The sequence below is a fragment of the Coregonus clupeaformis genome, unplaced genomic scaffold (assembly GCF_020615455.1).
Source record: "Coregonus clupeaformis isolate EN_2021a unplaced genomic scaffold, ASM2061545v1 scaf2814, whole genome shotgun sequence".
NCBI lineage: Eukaryota > Metazoa > Chordata > Actinopteri > Salmoniformes > Salmonidae > Coregonus > Coregonus clupeaformis.
The window spans coordinates 10,001-15,000 of record NW_025536268.1 but is presented as its reverse complement, the minus strand read 5'-3'; the positions used below and the strand labels follow the sequence as shown (position 1 = coordinate 15,000).

The 5,000-nt window shown below is 45.1% G+C and overlaps 1 protein-coding gene across 1 annotated transcript in view; it reads left to right on the top strand.

Annotated features, from left to right (window-relative positions):
* The window catches only part of LOC121560486 (protein diaphanous homolog 3), a gene marked incomplete at both ends in the record, with an annotated part of 53,346 nt that overhangs the window by 45,517 nt on the left and 2,829 nt on the right, over positions 1-5,000 (top strand).

Sequence of the window (5,000 nt, the reverse complement as noted above, 5' to 3'; positions counted from 1 at the left end):
ACTCACACACACACACACACACACACACACACACATACACACACACACACACACTCACACACACACACACACACACTAACACACACACACACACACTCACACACACACACACACTCACACGTCCGCATGCAATCACGCAATGCCTGAATCCATGACCCCTTACTCCCCTTCCACTGACACACTGCCTGGCCTTCTATAGCTAACAGATATCACTAAACCTAGTGTATGTTTGAAAACACAGCATGTGGCTGTGAACAAGGCTTGTTTTTAGGTGTGTGTGTTAGTGTGTGTGTGTGTGTGTGTGTGTGTGAGTGAGTGAGTGTGTGTGTGTAAGTGTATGTGTGTTAGTGTGTGTGTTAGTGTTAGTGTGTGTGTCCTCTTTAAGGAACACCTGGGATAGGATAAAGTAATCCTTCTACCCCTCTCCCCCCCAAAAAAAAAAAAGAAAAAAAAAAAAAGAAGTATAATTGTAAAGTGGTTATCCCACTGGCTATAGGGTGAATGCACCAATTTGTAGTCGCTCTGGATAAGAGCGTCTGCTAAATGACGTAAATGTGCCCTTGAGCAAGGCACTTAACCCTAATTGCTCCTGTAAGTCGCTCTGGATAAGAACGTCTGCTAAATGACTAAAATGTAATGTAAAATGTGTAAGTTAGTGTGTGTGTGTGTGTTAGTGTGTGTGTGTGTGTGTGTGTTAGTGTTTGTGTGTGTGTTAGTGTGTGAGTGTGAGAGTGTGTGTGTGTTTGTTAGTGTTTGTGTGTGTGTGTGTGAGTGTGTTAGTGTGAGTGTGTGTGTTAGTGTGTGTTAGTATGTGTGTGTGTTAGTGTGTGTGTGTGTGTGTGTGTGTGTGTGTATTAGTGTGTGTATGTGAGTGTGTGTGTGTGTGTGTGAATGAGTGTGTGTATTAGTGTGTTAGTGTTAGTGTGTGTTAGCGTTAGTGTGTGTTACCGTAAGTGTGTGTGTGTGTTAGTGTTAGTGTGTTAGTGTGTGTTAGTGTTAGTGTATGTTAGTGTGTTAGTGTGTGTTAGTGTGTTAGTGTTAGTGTATGTTAGTGTGTTAGTGTGTGTTAGTGTGTTAGTGTTAGTGTGTGTTAGTGTTAGTGTATGTTAGTGTGTTAGTGTGTGTTAGTGTGTTAGTGTTAGTGTGTGTTAGTGTGTGTTAGTGTGTTAGTGTTAGTGTATGTTAGTGTGTTAGTGTGTGTTAGTGTGTTAGTGTTAGTGTATGTTAGTGTGTTAGTGTGTGTTAGTGTGTTAGTGTTAGTGTATGTTAGTGTGTTAGTGTGTGTTAGTGTTAGTGTATGTTAGTGTGTTAGTGTGTTAGTGTGTTAGTGTGTGTGTTAGTGTATGTTAGTGTGTTAGTGTGTGTTAGTGTGTTAGTGTTAGTGTGTGTTAGTGTGTGTTAGTGTGTGTGTTAGTGAATGTTTGAAGTGCTAGTCAAGAGGCCTGCCTGCTGTTCACACTGTAAATGAACATCTCTTGAGTTTAGCGGTACCATCTCTAAACTTTCAAGTCCTATTAGTGTAGAGGTTTTGGGATATACTCACGCATGTTCAACATGTATATCGTCTTTTACAGCTGTACCGCCAACACAAGGGTGTCCTTGGTGTCCTGTTGAAACCTGTTACAAGCCGATCAACAACTACTAAGGCTGCATCCCAAATGCCACCCTATTCACTATGTAGCGCACTACCGGTAAATAGATAGTAGGGTGCCATTTTGGACGTTTTTTCCTAACACCAGGGCTTCCTTCCCCATAAGATCAGGCATATGGTCCAGCTCGTTAAGCAGCTGAAATGAAGTGAGATTAAATATTAATTGTAATAGCGTGAACTAATATCGAGAGAGAGGCTGTTTTTTAATGGCTGTTGGCAAGGAAACGGTAAAGACGTTCTTCAAGTAGCTCTGGAAACATCTGTACTGTTGCTTGTTGTTGCCAGTATGTATCAAAAAGTATGTTGTTGTGTGTTGCCATTAAATGTCAGAAGAAGAAAGTTGGGCTTTAAAAACAACGTTTCCCCTAAATCAATTACCCACCGTCAAATAGCATACTAGTAGCTATAATATGGCGGTATTACGGTTAGACCAAGTGATATAGAGTGGTTAGCTCTGGAGCCTAAATGTTTCCTGAACCTGGAGCCTAACCCCCCACCCATGGTGACAGACCCAGCGTTGGTTAGCCAAATGATCCAGCCATCGATCCATGCTATTCCTCTGGTGATTCATCTTAACAGTGACACTGTGCTCAGTATCTGTTGTCCAGCTAGATGGGACGGAGGCTGCAGTGTGTAGGATGGAATGGGCTACAAGACCATCGCCAAGCAGCTTGGTGAGAAGGTGACAACAGTTGGTGCGATTATTCGCAAATGGAAGAAACACAAAAGGTCTGTCAATCTCCCCCGGCCTGGGGCTCCATGCAAGATCTCACCTCGTTGGAGTTGCAATGATCATGAGAACGGTGAGGAATCAGCCCAGAACTACACGGGAGGATCTTGTCAATGATCTCAAGGCAGCTGGGACCATAGTCACCAAGAAAACAATTGGTAACACACTACGCCGTGAAGGACTGAAATCCTACAGCGCCTGCAAGGTCCCCCTGCTCAAGAAAGCACATATACAGGGCCGTCTGAAGTTTGCCAATGAACGTCTGAATGATTCAGAGGAGAACTGGGTGAAAGTGTTGTGGTCAGATGAGACCAAAATCAAGCTCTTTGGCATCAACTGAACTCGCCGTGTTTGGAAGAGGAGGAATGCTGCCTATGACCCCAAGAACACCATCCCCACCGTCAAACATGGAGGTGGAAACATTATGCTTTGGGGGTGTTTTTCTGCTAAGGGGACAGGACAACTTCACCGCATCAAAGGGACAATGGACGGGGCCATGTACCGTCAAATCTTGTGTGAGAACCTCCTTCCCTCAGCCAGGGCATTGAAAATGGGTTGTGGATGGGTATTCCAGCATGACAATGACCCAAAACACACGGCCAAGGCAACAAAGGAGTGGCTCAAGAAGAAGCACATTAAGGTCCTAGAGTGGCCTAACCAGTCTCCAGACCTTAATCCCATAGAACATCTGTGGAGGGAGCTGAAGGTTCGAGTTGCCAAACGTCAGCCTCGAAACCTTAATGACGATCTGCAAAGAGGAGTGGAACAAAATCCCTCCTGAGATGTGTGCAAACCTGGTGGCCGACTACAAGAAACGTCTGACCTCTGATTGCCAACCAGGGTTTTGCCACCAAGTACTAAGTCATGTTTTGCAGAGGGGTCAAATACTTATTTCCCTCATTAAAATGCAAATCAATATATAACATTTTTGAAATCTGTTTTTCTGGATTTTTTTGTTGTTATTCTGTCTCTCACTGTTCAAATAAACCTACCATTAAAAGTATCTGATCATGTCTTTGTCAGTGGGCAAACGTACAAAATCAGCAGGGGATCAAATACTTTTTTTCCCTCACTGTATAACAGGGGGGAGGCTGCAGTGTGTTATAACAGTGGGGAGGCTGCAGTGTGTTATAACAGGGGGGAGGCTGCAGTGTGTTATAACAGGGGGGAGGCTGCAGTGTGTTATAACAGGGGGGAGGCTGCAGTGTGTTATAACAGGGGGAGGCTGCAGTGTGTTATAACAGGGGGGGAGGCTGCAGTGTGTTATAACAGGGGGGAGGCTGCAGTGTGTTATAACAGGGGGGAGGCTGCAGTGTGTTATAACAGGGGGAGGCTGCAGTGTGTTATAACAGGGGGGAGGCTGCAGTGTGTTATAACAGTGGGGAGGCTGCAGTGTGTTATAACAGGGGGGAGGCTGCAGTGTGTTATAACAGGGGGGAGGCTGCAGTGTGTTATAACAGGGGGGAGGCTGCAGTGTGTTATAACAGGGGGAGGCTGCAGTGTGTTATAACAGGGGGAGGCTGCAGTGTGTTATAACAGGGGGAGGCTGCAGTGTGTTATAACAGGGGGGAGGCTGCAGTGTGTTATAACAGGGGGGAGGCTGCAGTGTGTTATAACAGGGGGAGGCTGCAGTGTGTTATAACAGGGGGGAGGCTGCAGTGTGTTATAACAGGGGGAGGCTGCAGTGTGTTATAACAGGGGGGAGGCTGCAGTGTGTTATAACAGGGGGAGGCTGCAGTGTGTTATAACAGGGGGAGGCTGCAGTGTGTTATAACAGGGGGGAGGCTGCAGTGTGTTATAACAGGGGGGAGGCTGCAGTGTGTTATAACAGGGGGGAGGCTGCAGTGTTTTTTTTATTTATTTATTTATTTAACCTTTATTTAACCAGGTAAGCCAGTTGAGAACAAGTTCTCATTTACAACTGCGACCTGGCCAAGATAAAGCAAAGCAGTGCGATAAAAACAACAACACAGAGTTACATATGGGGTAAAAAAAAAACATAAAGTCAAAAATACAACAGAAAATATATATACAGTGTGTGCAAATGTAGCAAGTTATGGAGGTAAGGCAATAAATAGGCCATAGTGCAAAATAATTACAATTAGTATTAACACTGGAATGCTAGATGTGCAAGAGATTATGTGCAAATAGAGATACTGGGGTGCAAATGAGCAAAATAAATAACAATATAGGGATGAGGTAGTTGGGCGGGCTAATTTCAGATGGGCTGTGTACAGGTGCAGTGATCGGTAAGGTGCTCTGACAACTGATGCTTAAAGTTAGTGAGGGAGATAAGTGTCTCCAGCTTCAGATATTTTTGCAATTCGTTCCAGTCATTGGCAGCAGAGAACTGGAAGGAATGGCGGCCAAAGGAGGTGTTGGCTTTGGGAATGACCAGTGAGATATACCTGCTGGAGCGCAGACTACGGGTGGGTGCTGCTATGGTGACCAATGAGCTAAGATAAGGCGGGGATTTGCCTAGCAGTGATTTATAGATGGCCTGGAGCCAGTGGGTTTGACGACGAACATGTAGTGAGGACCAGCCAACAAGAGCGTACAGGTCACAGTGGTGGGTAGCGTATGGGGCTTTGGAGACAAAACGGATGGCACTGTGATAGA